The sequence below is a fragment of the Trichosurus vulpecula genome, chromosome 3, assembly GCF_011100635.1.
Source record: "Trichosurus vulpecula isolate mTriVul1 chromosome 3, mTriVul1.pri, whole genome shotgun sequence".
In the NCBI taxonomy this organism is placed as follows: domain Eukaryota; kingdom Metazoa; phylum Chordata; class Mammalia; order Diprotodontia; family Phalangeridae; genus Trichosurus; species Trichosurus vulpecula.
The window spans coordinates 429,014,513-429,032,487 of record NC_050575.1 but is presented as its reverse complement, the minus strand read 5'-3'; the positions used below and the strand labels follow the sequence as shown (position 1 = coordinate 429,032,487).

The following is a 17,975-nucleotide window of genomic DNA, read 5'->3' as shown; positions in this document are numbered from 1 at the left end:
AGAAACAGAGACAGAGAGACAGAGACAGAGGAAGAAGGAGAGAGAGAGAGAGAGAGAGAGAGAGAGATGCCCTCAAACCCATCCCCACTCTCTGCTGATATTTAGAGTTAGCTGTCTCTCCTAAAGTGAAGGCCAGCAGTGGTAGGGAGTTGTCCAAGATGGAGCTCCTTGGGGAAACCAAGATATAGATGCCTGAGCATAAAAAGTCCCATGTGGCATATTTCTCTGGCTCTTCCTTGCTATCCTAGAGAACAGGTGATGAAACACATTTTCTCCTAGGAAAGAAGTGGTGCACTACAGGGATGGAATGTTGTGTAGGCCATCAGAAACTAATGTTTTGCTTAATTGTTTTTCTTAGTTGCAAAGATTTTTGTTGTTCTTCAGTCATTTCACTCATGCTCAACTCCTCGTTGAGTTTTCTTGGTGAAGATACTAGAGCAGTTTGCCAGTTCCTTCTCCAGCTCATTTTACAGATGAGGAAACTGAGGCAAACAGGGTGAAGTGACTTGCCCAGGGTCATACAGCTAGTAAGTGTCTGAGGCTGGATTTACTCAGGATGAAGAGTGTTCCTGACTCTGTGCCTGGTGCTTGATCCACTGCACCACCTGGGTTCTAACAAAAGAGACTTAACTCAGGAAATTCCTTTTCAAGTTAGATTAAAAATGACCACACTAGAAGTGAGATTCCAAAACATTAAGAATCATGGGTATCTACCCTTTAATCTCATCCAGCACCCACATATTACTCTGCAGACAGTAGGTGCTTAATAAATGCTCAGCTGAATTGAATTGACAGGTTAGACCTTTCCCCACATCTTACTTGCTCTGTCTAGATTGTTTTCATTATTGCTTATTTATAAATATTTCCATTCAGTTTTGCCATCAGCAGCACGTGCATTCATCCAGCAAGCATTTTTCATATTACAATTATTGAATAAATACAGTAATGATTGGAAAACAGAGTGGCTTACTGAGTCTTTTTCTGAAAGCCAGCCCAGATGTTTGGGGAGATCTCATAGGCATAAGGTTCTAAGCGACTCATCTGGGCCCTACTTGGAACATGTCCATTGTGGCTTTTCTAGGACTTCCATGATCTGGCTTTCCCCTGCATGTCCAATGGCTGTGCCCCTGCTCTCCAGGATCTGCTCCTCTCCAGTCAGGACCATTTCCTTAAGGCCTTTCCCCGTCCCACATCATTCACATGTTTGTTTCCTTTTCAGTGATTTTTCTCGTGTTGATCTCTCTGCCCTTCTCTCTCCAGCCCATTTAAAGGAACTTACCAAGTGGAAAGAGAACTGAGTTGGGAGACAAAAGACCTAGGCTGAAGTCCTGGTTCAAGGTAGCTGATATTTATTTCTATGGAAATTAAAGTTCTATCAAGGGCTTCCCTCCAGACTCTCTATCCCTCTCTATCCTCCCGATCCATCACCTCTAATTACACAAGTTAAAAATCAGAGATTGGAGCAGAATTTATATGCCTTAGCAATATCTAGCTATGTGGAAGCTAGGTTGCACAGTGGTTAGAGCATGAGACCCAGAGTCAGGAAGACCTGAGCTCAAATCTGACCTCAGAGACTCACTAGCTGTGGGATCACGTAACCTCTGTTTGCTTCGGTTTCCTCACCTGTAAAATGGGGACAATATAGCACCTTCCTCAGTCATAGTGGGGGTTAAATGAAGTAATATTTATGAAAAGTACTTAGTATGGTGCTAGACATACAGTAGGTACTTAATTAATGCTTATTATTCCTTTTATTTAATATCCAAAAAATAATGTCAACCATGATCTTAGACATGGTAATGGGAAGAATTAAGAGAAAAACATGAGGAAAATACATTTTGTGCAAAGGTAACATACATAATGATTTTTTAAAAAATCATACCTGATTAAAATACATAAGCTGAATAGAATAGCATTTAAGCATTTAAAAGAAAAATTAACTGTGTCCTAGGAAGATGAAGACAAGCCAATAGTTGTTAGAGACTTAAACTTGCCTCTTTCGGATTAAGACAAATCTAACTGAAAAATAAACAAGAAAGATGCTAAATATTTGAGCACAATATTCAACAAATTATTTTGAGCAAGTCACTTAATTTCTCTACACCTTAACTTCTTAAATCGATGAGTCAGTGAGCATTTATTAAGTACGTACTAATTTCCAGGAAGTGTGCTAAGTGCTAAGGATTGGAAAAAAATACAAAACGCATATCCTTCCTTCAAAGATCTCACATTCTAACAGCAGGGACAAGGGGTAAATGCATATGTCTGCACAAGATGTATGCAGTGTAAATGAAAGGTAATCTATAAGGGAAGATGGTGGGTTGGAGGGGTGCTGGGGAAGACCGAGAAAGGCTTCTGTTAGAAGGCGGGATTTGAGAAGAGTCAAAAAGAGGGGTTCTTACCTTTTTGTATGAAGGACCCCTTTGCCAGTTTGGGGAGGTCTATGGATCTCTTCTCAGAGTAACATGTTGAGATTCATAAAATAAAATATATAGGATTGCAAAGACAATTACATTGAAATACAAGTGTCAAAATATTTTTTTAAAAAGGTCACAGACTCCAGGTTAAGAACTCTTTGGTCTCAAAAGAAGTTAGGGAAGTCAAGAGGGAGGAATGAAAAGGGGAAGAATTCCAGGCATGCTTGAAAGCCAGTGAAAATGAATGGCAGAGCGACTAGGTGTCACTGCAGTAGATAGCACCGGCCCTGGAGTCAGGAGGATCTGAGTTCAAATCTGACCTCAGATGCTAGCTGCATGACCCTGGGCAAGTGACTTAATCCTCATTGCCTCAAAAATAAAATGCCTAGAGTCATAAGATGGAGTATTTCACCTGAAGAATGGCAAGGAGGCCAGTGTTGCTACATCATTGAAAACATGAAGGAGAGCAATATGTAAGAAGCCTAGAAAGATATAAAGGAGTCATATTGTGAAAGGCTTTGAAAGCCAAACAGAGCATTTTATATTTGATGCTGGAGGTAATTAGGAGTCACTGGAATTTATTAAGGAGGGAGGTGACATGGTCAGTCAAGCACTTTAGGAAGATTAATTTGATAGTTAAGTGGAAACTATCTGGAGGAGGTAGACACTTGAGACAGGGAAATCAACCAGCAGACTATTATAATAGTGAAGATGTAAGATGATGAGGACCTACAGCAGAGTGTCAACTGTGTGATGGAGATGAAGGAATATGTATGAGAGATGTTTGGAGAGTGGAAATAACAAGTTGTGGCAGCAGACTGCATATGTATGATAAGTGGGAGAGGAACCAAAGATGGTGGTGGGTCTTGAGCCTGGGTCACTGGAAGGATGTGGGTTCCCCAATAGTAATAAGAAAGTTAGGAAGAGCAAAGGGTTTGGGGGAAAGAAAATCAGTTCTGTTTAGGACACACTGTGTTTAAATGTCTACAGGACATCCAAGAAGTTATTCATGACTGTAGCTTATCAGAGAAAACAGTGCTGGATTAATTAGCAGAGCAATGATCATTGAATCCATGGGAATTGATGGGATCACCAAGCAAACTAGGATATAGGGAGAAAGGGCTCCAGGATGGATAGAGTCCTGGGGATACTCATGGTTAATGGGCATGACCCGGATGGAGATCCAGCCAAGGAGACTGAAGGAGAGGAGAGACAGGCAGGAGAACCAGGAGAGAGAAGTATCCCAAAGGCAAAGAGAAAAGAGAGTAACCAGGAGAAGGAAGTGGTATCAAAGGCTGCAGAGGAGAATGAGGAAAAAGAAAAGCCCATTAGATTTGGCTGCTAAGACCTCATGGGTCACTTGGTGAGGTTGGACGTCATGTTGCAGGGGTTCTGAAAAGGACTGCAGAAGAGAAAAGGGAGGCATTGACTGTAGATGGCCTTCTGAAGTGGTTTAGTGATGAAGGGAAAGAGAAATATAAATGATAATTGTGAAATGGTAGGATCAAGCAGTCTAATGATGGGGGTAACACAGATGCTTGTGTGGGCAGCCAAGGAGCCTGTAGATAGGGAGAGATCAAAGGTGAGAGAGTGGGGATGATAATTGTGGCCATCGGCTTTGGAAGATGGGAAATGATTGACCCAGGTACAGACTGACCTAGATGGCCACTGATATCTCTTCCTAAACTCTAGAGTTTAGACTCTAAAATCTGTGATAGTTGGTGGTAACAGGAAAATACAAGTCCTATTCTTACCAATATGATTTTAATGGGGTGATACCTGCGTTGGCAATCAAAATGGGCTCTTAGCACTCAGTTCAATCAAGTGCCCTTGAAGAGTCTGGCCTTTGTTTCCTTGATTAGATGGGGAGTCCTTGGTGACCTCCTTGCCTCAGGGGAGGGCCTAGTTTGCATGGGTTTGAGTGGCATGTTTGGGACAACAGAGACTTTTAGATCACATGGGTTTAAGTCGCCTCTTTGTGTTGATTTCAGGTCACGTGGATGAGTGGCATGTGTGACTCACCCTTGACCCTGAAAAAGATATAAAACCAGGGGTTGGATTTCTCTTTTTTGGAGCTCTGACCCACAGCAGTGGTGGCACATGTGACTCTGGGCCAGCCCTTGTTATGAGCTCCTGGGCTGAACTTAGATGTTGGTAACTATGAATTGTATTTGGCCTGTCTGTCGATGTTTGTAATATATCTGTATTTGCTCTGAAGTTCAGGGTGCTGGCTTTTTCCCCTGAACTAAGTGAATGGCATTTGTATGCTGAATTAAAGTAAGCTTGTTAACCCCTTAATGTTGCTTTCCTTAGTAAAGCAGATCCAAAGAACCTGTGCTGGCAGTGTTCTTGTTGCTGGGCTTGCATTGGTCTTTCACCCCCATGACAGCTGCTAGCCGGATTGTTGAAACACACCTTATGTCAAGGCAAAAGCATGTGTTGGGGCTGCTTAAGAGGCAGTTTCTAAGCAGTCTTTTGAATCCAGATAATCCAGTGGGCTCCTCAAAGTTCCCTGCCACCACATAGCCATAGGTCTTGAAGTGACCTTAGAGACCACTCAGTCCACCTCCTTCTCCTTTTTACAGAGGAGGAAACTGAGGACCATAGAGGTAAAGTAGCTAGCCCCAAAGCACACAAGATTCCAATCCAGATCCTCTGAGCCTCACAAATCAGAAGTTTCATTCACAGGTGCTAGTAGAAACTCTGCACCTCAATTCTTTTCCTAGCTTCCCTGCTTCATCAATTAATGCAAGAACATTATTCCTGCTTTTCCATGCATGTTGAAATAATAATAATGTTATGTTTGAGAAGATGGGCTTGGGAACATAATAGCCCTTCACACTATAAGAATATATAATCATGCCACCTTAATTACCAGTTAATCACACCTGACAAGATTCATCCTAGAGTGATTAACTTTTATGACCAAATTATAAACTTTGGAGGGTAAAGGAATAAAATGGAAAAATGCAATAGACCGTTGGAGGCCCAGCAGCAATATGCAAATCTGGCGTCACAGCTGAAACTGAACAGGCTGTCAAGGTTTGCTCATACTCGGGTTTCTTATATCATTCATTTCAATGGTAATAGTCAATTTGTCTTTTGCAAATGGAGGACTGCAGAGCATGCAGTCTTAACTCTAGAGCTGGAAGGGACCTAGAGGCCATCAAGTCCAACATCCTCATTTACATATGGGGAAACTGAGGCCAGAGGAGGATAAGTGATGTACTTAAGGCAACGTAGGCAGTATGACTCAGAGCAGGGAATAAACATTCATATAGCACCTACCACGTGCCAGGCACTGTGCTAAGCACTTCACAGATATCTTATTTTCACCCATGTCCTCTCTGGCCAGAGTCCCAATACCATGTTCCACCTCTACCCTGAGATCAGTTACTTAAAAGATGTTATCCATAGCTGGTGCTCAGTAAATGTTCCTTGAATTGGATCGGTTTGAACCAGAGGAATAATTCCCATCATCAAAGTGCAATTACATTGGTGGTACAAGCCAATGCCTACAGTGGGCTAGGTCACTGGCTACAGTAGCATCCCCCGCAAGGAAAAATTCCAGACAGCAGAGGGGACCAGTAGAAGTGATGCCCCTCCCAAAAAAAGGAGAAAAGAAAGGAAAAAAGATCCCTGGAGCATTGCTAAATGCCTAAAAGGGAACAGAAGGAAGATCAGAAGGCGACAAAGACAAGCAAGACAGATTTGAAACTAACATGTGGAATTTATCATGTAGATATCAAATCTGTCTTGCTCTTCTGTGCGTGTATGTATGAAGCTATATACCGTGCAGATTCTCCATTTCAAGTACAATGATTTTTTTTCTTTTAAAAATAATAGTATCCAATATTTATATAGCAGTTTAAGTTTTACTAAGTACTTTTATGTATGTTAAGTCCTCACAGACTCAGATTCTGTGATCTACATGCTATGATTTTCCTCATTTTGCAGAGAAGACTGAGACTTGAAAGAGGTTAAGTGCCTTGCCCGGGGTAACACTAAGAGGTGGGATAGGCACCGTCAGCCTCCCGGTCCCTGGAGGATCTGCATCCTAGTTTATTTGTTGCTGATTTTTCTTTTATTTTCTCTGTTCTTACTCCCTACCCTGAATCTTGGCGCTCTAGCCTAGAAAACGCACTCTGCTTGGGTCCACTACCAGAGATCGCCACTGGGAGGCAGTGTGGTGTAGTACTACGAGCCTCAGATCTCGGGGCAGAGTAGGTGTTCGCTAATCTTGAGTCTGCCAATTTCTAGCTATGCAGCCTCGGGCACTATCGTTTCCCTCCTCTGGCGTTTATTTTCTTCATCCAACAATCTAAGACATTGGACTAAATGACTCCAAAGTCCTCTCCTGTTCTAATCTCAATTCACTTCAGTTTAGTTCATTTTAACTAAAAAACATTTATTAAGTGCCTACTGTGTGTGAGGGATTAGGCATGAAGAGAAAAAAAGGAAACAATCTCTATTCAAGCCCTGCTGGAACCTGGCCTAGGCAGCTCTGATTTTTCTACCTTCAGTCTTTGTCCTATCTGCTAAATGAGCCTGGCAACAAAAGGCGGTCTTAGTATGCAAAATGGCTCAATTCAACTCAGTTCTACAAAGAGGTAGTAAGCATTTACAGGATGGATTGCACCATACTTGCTAGTGGCTGGAGACATAGAGACAAGAATTAATGCTTCTCTACATCGTGCAATGGGTGATCACGGGACCTGGAGTGAGCAAGACAAGTTCAACTCTGAACTCAGACATCTACTAGCTTAACTAGCTCCCTTTCCGTTGTCTGTTAAATGAGGATGATCTATAAGAATATGATAATCCTAATAACAATACCCACCTCCCAGAGTTGTAATGAGGATCAAATTAAAGAAGGAAAGGAATAATCATTTACACAGCACCTACTATGTGCTAGGCACTGTGCTAAGCACGTTTGCAAATATTTCCTTTGAGATCTGTCACACTTTAAAGTGCTAGATGCATGCTAGATATTATTATTACTGCCCATATCAGTTTATACCATTATGTACCATATGGATGGTGATGAAGGAGGCATTTCCCTTTCCCTCATTTGGTTACAATGGGGTTGGGGCTCTGATTTCATAAGCACAGGAAATTCTTGGTGTAAAAACTGTCTCTGCCAAACCAGATCAGCAACTCAGTGGTAACTTTTAGCTTTACCTAGAGATCTGACAGGTTAAGGGATTCACCCATGGTAACATGCTCAATATGTATTACAGACAGGACTTGAACCCAGATCTTCAGGAGTATAAGCCTGGCTCTTTTATCCAATACTTTCATGCCATCTCTTTCCTCTCATAGTAAAGGTAAAAGAGCATTGCCTAAATGCATTATTTCAGGAATAAGCACTGGTCATTGTTTTTCAGTCGTGTCTGATTCTTCATGACCCCATTTGGGGTTTTCTTGGCAAAGATATTGAAGTTGTTTTGTCATTTCCTTCTCCAGTTCATTTTACAGATGAGGAAAATAAGGTAAGCAAGGTTAAGTGACTTGGCCAGGGTCACAGAGCTGGTGTCTGAGGCCAGATTTGAACTCAGGTCTTCCTGACTCCAGGACTAGTGCTCTATCCTCTGTACTACCTGGCTGTCAGAGTTCATGGACATCCTTTAAAAACCTCCACCAGACCCTGCCACCCCTCAAGTGATCATCCTCTCTCTCTCCTTCCTTTCTCAGCCAACTTCTATCAATGATGTCATAACTCATTGCCTTTACTTCCCCACCTCTCACCCACTCCTTAACATTTTGCAATCTGGATTCCTTCCTCATATGATAAATGAAATTGGCATCTCCAACATTATTAGTAGATCTTTCAATTGTGAAACTGAATGGTCTTTTCCCAATCCTCATCCTTTTCAAACTATCTGCTGTGTTTGACACTGTTGATAACCCTCTGCTCCTGGACACGTTCTTACCACTGGAATTGCATGCCGATCCTCTCTCTTGGTTCTACCTCTCTGTCTGTTCCCTCTCAGTCTCCTTTGCTAGATCATCATCATGCTAGGTATTTCCCAAGGTTCTGTCCAGGGTCCTTTTCTTCTCACTCCATCCCATGCCTTCCATCTCCTCTTTACTGGTAACCTGATTTCATCTCTGGGTCCCTCAGCTCTGGAAAGTAAGCCTACCTTGCCAGGGACCTAGGTATCCATGCCGTTTCCTAGCCCCATAACATCCCTTGGCACCTGAACCCCTCCCCTCTCATAGATACTTTCCAGTGCCTCTTAATACGTTGATTTCTTCCATTAGAATGTAACCTCCCTGAGGGCAGCTTATATTTAAGTCTTACTTGCTTGTATTTGTATTCCTAGAAGCTAACACAGTGCCTAGCATATACACCTCTCTACATCCTCTCGGTGATTTCATCAGCTCCCACGGATTTAACTATCATCTGTGCAGATAGGTATACAACCTCACCTCTTTCGGAAATTTCACTCCTGCATCACCAGTCGTCTACTGGATGTTTCAAACTGGCTGTCCCACAAACATCTGAAATCTGATATATCCAAAACAGAACTCACCATCTTTATTCCTATTCTTGGCCTTTTCCAAATTTCCCTATTTCTCTCAGACGCATAAGTATTTTCCCTAACTCCCAGATTCATAACTTTAGCATTATCCTCGACCCTTTGCTCTTCCTCACTTCATATATCCAATCACTTGCCAAATCTTGTCTTTTCTTCCTCCACAATACCTCTCAAATCTGACCCTTCTCTCTACTGAGATCTCCATAACCCAAATCCAGGCTTATTACCTCTTACCTAGAATATTGCAATGGCCTCCTAATTGGGCTCCCTGCTTCATATCTTCCTGCTGTGGTCCATCATTCTCATGGCTGCTAAAATTATCTTCTCAAAGAGCAGATCTGACCCTTCTCAATAAACTAGAATAAAACATCAATCCTCTGTTTGCTTTTAAAGTTCTTCCCAACTTGGTTTGAACCTAGCTGCCCAGTCTCTGTGTGCTTTTCTCCTCCTCCTGAACTCTGTCATCCATCCAAACTGTTCTTTTCTCTGTTCCTTATACCCAATACTCCATCTCTCATCTCCATGCCTTCACTCTGGCTAACCTCTCTGAACTGCTATTATCATATTAATCAGTGAGGGAACAGTCTCATTAAGAACACCAAAGCTAAATTGTCATGGATTCTAAATTAAGAGTCATAAGACTTGGATTTGAATCCTGGCTCTCGCTAGCTTTGTGATGTTAAACAAGTCATTGAACCTCTCTGGGCCTCAGTTTCCTCATCCCAAAGAATAATTAGGTTGGACTGACTGACCTCTGAGGTCTGTCTGATCCAGCTCTCTGTGTATGATGCTATGGCCAGGTCAGCAGGAGGAGGGCAGGAACCCGGAGGAAAGTCACTGGATAAGAGACTCAGGAAGTCAGCAACCATTCAAGCCAGGTATAGAGGAGATGGGAGTCAGGAGCTATTCATGCACCAAGACTCGACTTCATGATATGAAAGCTAGGAGAGCTGGCAGGGCAGATTACCAGGACAGAAGGATCTAGGGTCTTGGTTACTTGAAACCAGACTAGCTCTCACTCTTTATCTCTGCAATCCTGTTTCTAATATTCAGGCCCTTCTGCTACCCTGAGGGCCCTGACATCTAGGATAAAATTAAAATTCCAAAGATGGGTAAAAATTCGAGATTGGAACACAAAGCAAAGTCATATAAAAAGGTAGACATTGAACATCATTACAAGCTTATCAGAAGTTAAAAAAGACAGAAACCAAGGTAAATATTTTAACATGAAAAACCACTAAGTGTGCTGGTATATCTGTAGAAGGGAGGGGGAGGGAGAGGGGAATAATCTGGTATGGGGACTTCTTTTGTTTCTTGGACTTGTGGTTTCATTTGTACATTGGATGCCCAGTGAGGAAACCCCATCTACCAAGGTAGATTATAATCTCCTCTGTGGTTTAGAGTAATATCAGAGAGCTGCCTGAGACTTTGAGAGATTAAATTATTTATCCAGGATCACACAGTCTGAGTCACAGACAGGGTTTGGATACGGAGCTTTCTTCATTTCAAAGCCAACTATCTACTGCCACCTTTATGATATATGGATGTACTGTTGACAAATAAAAGGGAACATATGTGGAGTTCAGAAATACATTAGAAGATCCATGTGAACTGATGAAAGAAAAAGAAAACTGAACTAAGAGACTATACACAATGTAACTAAAATAAAAGGACAGCTAAGTGGCACAGTGGATAGAGTTCTGAGCCTGGAGTCAGCAAGACTCATCACCCAGAGTTTAAACCTAGACTCAGATACTTAATAGCTGTGTGACCCTGGGCTAGTCACTTAACCTTGCTTGCCTCAGTTTCTCGATCTGTAAAATGAGCTGGAGAAGGAAATAGCAAACCACTCCAGTATCTTTGTCAAGAAAACCCCAAATGGGATCACCAAGAGTCAGACACAACTGAAATGACTGAAGAACAACAAAAGGGAGAGAGAGAGAAAGAGAGATCTATTTTATTGACATCACTTTCCTTCGAATCCTAGCCTCCTCATATCCTGTATGACTTCAGTCATGTAGGAGTTCCCACATATGTTTTACTCAAATAAAATCAGGAGAATCAGATAAGGACTGGGTAGTTGTAATTAGTTTATGTTAAAATGTTGCTGCTCTATGCTGTTCTGTGTGGGCTTCTCCCAGAAACGGGATCAATAACTCTTCCTTACTGAGCTCTTCACTCCCTCCCTCCCCTGATTACCTCAGTGCTCAGCATGGCATCACATCCTACTCACCAACTAATTCAGGAGGAGAAAGTGGGTGCCTTTTACCAGGGGATGGAAAAATCTCCAAATGAGGACCCTGCAAATTTCAAGCAGCAGTGAATTAAGCCCCTGGGGACTGGAGAACTCAGAATATTACCTTTTACACTCTTTCCAAAATATCTTTGCCTTTGGAAATCCATAGACACCCATTTATACCTGTCCCTTTCAATACGAAAGGGTCCTCTGGGCTCCTGGAGGTTTTAACATCTTGTAGGCTAGTCAATAACTTGCTTCTCAAAATTTGCCTAACTCTGCCACTCTGGCAGCAATCTGGGCTATCTTTGGAGGTGCTCACCCTTCTTGGGGAGTCTTGAAACTGGATAGAGTTGTCTTTGTAGAGAACAAGGCACATAGCTAAAGCAAATTCAGAGAAAAAACAAAGGAGGTTCACATGGAGGATGCTCAGAATGTGGGGCCAACTTGGGAAATTGACATCTCCATCTAAAAACATAAAGAATGTTTCTTATTAATTTGTGTACATTCAAGACGATTTGCTCAAGAAATAGATTGTGATGAGCCTTTTGCAGTTTTATTGCTGTCTCTGGCTTTTATGCTACAATCATTTCCCAATATATCCACCCCAATGAGTCCTCCTTAGTTACAAAGAGCAGTTAAGCCAAATCACTGACAGAGTCACCTCATCTGAGAGTGGACACTTTGCTACACACCCATAGTCCTTCACCCCAAATTCATTCCCAGTCTTTCCCACAAAAAGTATATTGCTATGAATATTTTGATGCACATTGGGCTTTTCTCTGTATTAGCTCCTCCGTCTCCCCCTCCCCCCCCTCTCTCTCTCTCTTTCTCTCTGTATCTGTCTCTATATCTCTGTCTCTCTGTGTCTCTGTCTCTTGCTGTCTCTTTCTGTCCCTGTCCCTCTCTCTGTCTCGGTTTCTGTATCTCTCTGTGTCTCTGTGTGGGTCTCTCTCTGTCTGTGTCTGTCTCTCTCTCTGTCTCTCTCTCTCTCTGCATCTCTGTCTTTGTCTGTCTCTCTCTGTCTCTGTCTCTCTGTCACTCTGTCTCTCTGCATCTCTGTCTCTCTCTCTCTGTCCCTGTCTCTCTCTGTCTCTCTGTCTCTGTCTGTCTCTGTCTCTGTGTGTGTGTCTCTTTCTGTGTGTGTCTCTGTCTCTCTCTCTCTCTCTCTCTCTCTCTCTCTCTCTCTCTCTCTCTCCCCCTCTCTCTCTCTCTCTCTCTCTCTCTCCTGGCAAATATTTGCTGATCTCATCCCTGTGCTTCCTGTCCCACTTCAACTACGTTAACTAGATAAAGGACTCCGACCCAAAGGGCATTCCTGAAAGGCACTGAAGGCTGTGGTTGACCCCAAGACAGAGGGATGCTTTGATTCCAAACATGTACTTAAGTCAAAGTTCCCAGGATACAAAATCCTAGTTTATCTTTGCCCCTAAGATATTAGTTTCTTCTTTATCTGTGAAAAGGCAATAAGAGTTAGTGAGCTTCGCAGGATCATTCAGAGATGGCACGGGAGTGACGGAGAAAGTGGCTGAACTAGATATCTACTGTTGCTATTCCATTCTCCTTTCCCTTTATTCTCCCTACCCCAGCCCCGGATTCTATGTAAGCTGCCAGCCCCAAAGTCTTGATGATTGCCCATATGATGACACCCTTTCCCCCTTAAAGACTTTACTGTCCACTTTTCCAGTGCACTTTTCATGTCATATTGCCACGAAAAATACTAGAGAGTGGTAAAGTACACAGCCCCGTTCGTCATTTCAGGGGTCTCATAGCCTGATTCCAATCTGCTTTTCCAGATTTACTGCCCATTATTTCACTTCACATAGTACTCTAAGGTCCACTTAAGCTGATTGGCTTTAGTGTTATTTGTCACATTTGATCTCCCATCATGCTAGCTTTATTCAGGCTGTGCCCCTGGGCTGGAATGCACTGTCTCCTCACCTCGTCTCTTAGGATCCCGAGCTTCCTTCAAATCCCAGCCTATATCTCCTATATGAACCCTTTCTTGATCCCCCAGCTGTTAATACCTTCCTCCCTCTGAAAAATAAAAATTAACAAGTATTTGCTTTTCCACTGGTCTCTTGGTCACCAGGTTTCTCTCTGCTCTCAGCTTCTGGGCTTGAGCTCTTCAGGGTCATCTGCAAGTCATTTCAGTTAAGGAGCAGTGACCAGAAAGCACCTCCCTAATAAAACCAGCATTCTCTAACAGAACTTTCCCTGATAAGGGAGAACTGACAGTTCTTTAATCCTCACTGAGCCAAAGTCTCAGACTAATCTCACAGGGCTGTGCCCCCAAAGAAGGTCAGCCACATACAAGCCAAGAACTGTGCCTCCAGGCCAATACCAGGTGTAGTCCTTGAATGTGTTAGATTAGGTGCAAAACGGAAATTCTTTGTCCCGGACATTTAACTGACAAGGATAAAAATTTCCTTTAACATCTGTTTAACATCATATGTGCATCCTGTACCCTCAAAATCTATTTTGGTGGCCTCTAAGAAGCTATAGGGATTTGATGAAGCTGTCTTGACTCTGGAGATCTCCCCTGGATTGGCAATGAGGGAATCCAAGAAAGAATAAAGTTAAATGAAGATGGCACCTTCATTGCTCTCCACCCTTCTGATCCCTCCTATGCCTCATTTAATAATACCTGCTGTCTGTCAACTTCAGCAAAAGTAAAACAAGAGGAAAAAAATCCTTGGTTTTTGTTCTGTGATCGAACAATCACTGAATCTCCCAGTCTCCCCACGCAATAAACCAGAAAATCACAATAGTAATACCCACACTAGGCTTCAGCCCTGACTAAAGCATTTAACCCTTCTCAAACTTCATTTCCTCATCTGTAAAATGGGGATAATATGACAAGAAACATAACTCGGGATCTTTTGTGAGGACTGAATGATGGACTATAAGAAAAATGCTTTAACAACCTTCAAGTATTACACGAATGTCAGCTATTACTATTCTTAACATCCTCATTGTCACCATCTTCATTGTCATCCTTATCTTCACCAACCTCATCATCATCTGCATCATCTTCATCCTCTTCATCTTCATCATTATCATCATCCTCTTCATCATCCTCACCCCGTTCATCTTCATTATCATCTTCATCCTCTTCATCTTTATCATCATCATCATCCTCTTCATCATCCTCACCCTGTTCATCATCATCATCACTATCATCATCTGCATCATCTTTATCATCATCTTCATTATTATCATCTTCTTCATCATCTTCACCCTGTTCATCTTCATTATCATCATCATCATCATCATCTGCATCATCTTTATCCTCTTCATCTTCATCATTATCATCCTCCTCTTCATCATCCTCACCCCGTTCATCTTCATCATCATCATCATCTGCATCATCTTCATCCTCTTCATCTTCATCATTATCATCATCCTTTTCATCATCCTCACCCCGTTCATCTTCATTATCATCATCATCATCATCATCATCTGCATCATCTTCATCCTCTTCATCTTCATCATTATCATCCTCCTCTTCATCATCCTCACCCTGTTTATCTTCATCATCAACATTATCATCATCCTCTTCATCATCCTCACCCCGTTCATCATCATCATCTGCATCATCTTCATCCTCTTCATCTTCATCATTATCATTATCCTCTTCATCATCCTCACCCCGTTCATCTTCATTATCATCATCTGCATCATCATCATCCTCTTCATCTTCATCATTATCATCATCCTCTTCATCATCCTCACCCCGTTCATCTTCATCATCATCATCATCATCATCTGCATCATCTTCATCCTCTTCATCTTCATCATTATCATCATCCTCTTCTTCATCATCCTTACCCTGTTTATCTTCAGCATCATCATCATCACCACCTTCATCGCCATCATCATGTAGGGTCACCCCCAAACCAAGGAAGAGCGATCAGACTTATTCCGCTTGACCCCAGGAGAGTTGAACTAGCACAGATGGATGGAAACCAGGCAGATGGATGGGGCTCAGTGGAAGGACAGCTTTCCTTACAATCAGAGCTGCCCCAAAGTGCAGTGATCTGACCAGGAAAGCTGGGAGTGTCTCACATCTGGAAGTCTTCAAGTTCTGGCTGCTTAACCGTTCACGGAGTCATTGCAGAGGGGCTTCCTCTTCAGGTATGGCTTGGACTAGATGGCTCCATCTTTCTAATTCTGATTCTGGGATCATATGATCAAGTCCGACATCTGAAATCAAAGGTTCATTGTGCAAAGTTCAAAGGGAACTGGAGCCCGACTACCCTTAAAGGGAAAGGCATCACCCAGGACAGACACCTGTCAGAACTAGCCAACTCCATATCTCTGCATCTTTCTCCATCACGTTTTTTAAGCTAAACCTATCCCTTAGTTAGGCAACTGGATGGCACAGTGGATAGATCACTGGACTTGGAATGAGGAAGACTCATCGTCATGACTTCAAATCCAGCCTCAGACCTTTACTAGCTGTGTGACCCTGGGCAAGTCATTTAGCCCTATTTGCCTCAATTGCCTCATCTGTAAAATGAGCTGAAAAAGGAAATGGCAAAGTGCTCCAGTATATTTGCCAAGAAAACCCCAAATGGTGTCACAGAGAGTCAGACACAACTGAAAAGACTCAGTAAGTTAGAGAGACTTGCTCTTCCGTGGCTATATGCCTGCTTCCTCCATGTTCTTTGTGCTCTTCCAGGCCAACTGAGGTTTAAAATTCCAAGGTTCTACTCTATATTGTCCCTTATACTTTGACATAGTCTGATCCCTTGATTTTGTATTTGGCTCACTGAATCCTCACCCTATGAGCTAGGAGCAGCAGGGACTGTTAACCCATTTTCCAAATGAGAAAACTCGGATTGAGAGGAGTGAAGTAACTTGGCCATGATCACATGGTGAGAAAGTGGCAAAGCTGCAATTTGGTTAACAATCAATCTGCAGGCATTCATTAAGTGCCTACTCTGTGTCCGGCACTGTGGCAGAGACAAAAAAATGTAAAGGGGGTAATCAAGAGTACCCTTTTGTCTTCTCTACTAATAGTATCCAGCATTTATAATGCATTTTCAAGTTTGCAAAGTGCTTTGCAAATATCACCTCATTTGATCCTTACCAAAACCCTTCAGGGCAACTGGTACAACTACCCCATTTTACAGTTGAGGAAATTGAGACAGGCAGAAGTTAAGTGACTCACCCAAGGTCAAACAGCTAGTAAATGTCTGAGGCCAGATTTAAATTCAGGTCTTCTTGACTTCAGGTCCAGGATTCTACCTGCTAGGTCACCTAGCTGTCACCAGCTAGAGGATTTACCATAGCACCAACAGAACTCCCAGGGTCACTTCTAGTGGCATATTCCTGACTTAGCACTAAAGGATTTTCCCTTTGGAATGGTGCTGTAATCCTTTATTTGTTTGTTGGTCCCCATGATGTTAAGAGAGGATGAGGGAAGGAAGGAAGCTATATTGCAGGAGATTGGCCTTGGACACTGAACCTAGAAGACCACCATGCTCAGAAGACTTCAATGGAAGTGACTGCACCCTCTCAAGCTCTCTCTTCCCATCTCTCACATCTTTGGATTGGGGGAGGGGGTTGGGGAACAGAAACATCCCTCCTCCAGCCTGCTTGAATATGGTAGGAAGAGCATGTGCTTATCTAGGCAAACCTGAGACAGGACTTCAAGTCTTTGACTGTCCTCTTGTGTTTCATGTCCTTCCCTGAGTGCAAGTGATGGAACTGTGCTTCTGAGGTGGGTATCTCACACCCACATGGCTGCAATCCTAAATTTAGAGGTCAGGAATTCCTGGTTCTGGGTCCTAGTTGCCTAGAAGGAAATGCTTCCTGTTAACTACTATATCCCACAAAAATTTCTCAGAGAAAATGAGCCCAACTGCAGGATGAGCCATGCCCTGGCTTCCAAGAAGATATGGATACTGAGTAATTAATTAGACAGTGAAGAGTTGAGATGAAGGCAAAATGCCTGTTCAAAGGTCCCACAAAGTGTTTCTTGTTTTAATGTTTTAAATATCAGTTTCCCAGAAGAAGTTAAAAGGAGTTATGGATTATTGTAGAACTCTTTACATGTTTGTCGATGCATGATTGGACAGCTACATGGAACAGGGGATAGAGGTCCAGGCCTGGAGTCACGAAGACCTGAGTTCAAATTCTACCTCAGACACATACCAGCTGTGTGACCCTGGGCAAGTCACTTAACCCTGTTTGCCTCAGTTTCATCATCTGTAAAAATGAGCTGGAGAAGGAAATGGCAAACCACTCCAGTATCTTTACCAAGAAAACCCTGAAAGGGGTCATGAAGAGTCAGATACTACTGTACAACAACAATGCAAATTTATGGGTCCTTTATGGTTTAAACGTTTATTTTGTGGCAAGGGAAATAAATAGCTATCATGTGCCTGGCCTACTTTGGATTTTTTTATTTTATTTTATTTTTAATTTATGGAATAAAACAAGCATTTCTATAACATAGTACAATAAAAAGTTGATTGTATATGAAAGTGCAATCTACAATTCACAACTTGCTATTCCTTTAAAATACACAATGAAATTATCATGTAATTTTTTTTCTTTTTTCTTCCCTCTCCCCACCCCACTCTAGAGATGGCTACCATTAGACACAAATATGTATATATATATACATGTGTGTGTATAAAATTGTATATACATACATATGTGTGTATAAAATTATTCTATACTTACTTTTTATCAGCTCTTTCTTTGGACACTGAGTACCTTTCTAGAAGGAAATCTATGGATCCTCTGTAGGAAAACTCTAGACATAAG

At 42.2% G+C, this 17,975-nt stretch overlaps 1 pseudogene; it reads right to left on the bottom strand.

Moving 5' to 3' along the window:
* Positions 1 to 15,071, bottom strand: part of LOC118842813 — a 32,204-nt pseudogene extending 17,133 nt beyond the window's left edge.
* Between the last annotated feature and the right edge of the window lie 2,904 nt (positions 15,072 to 17,975).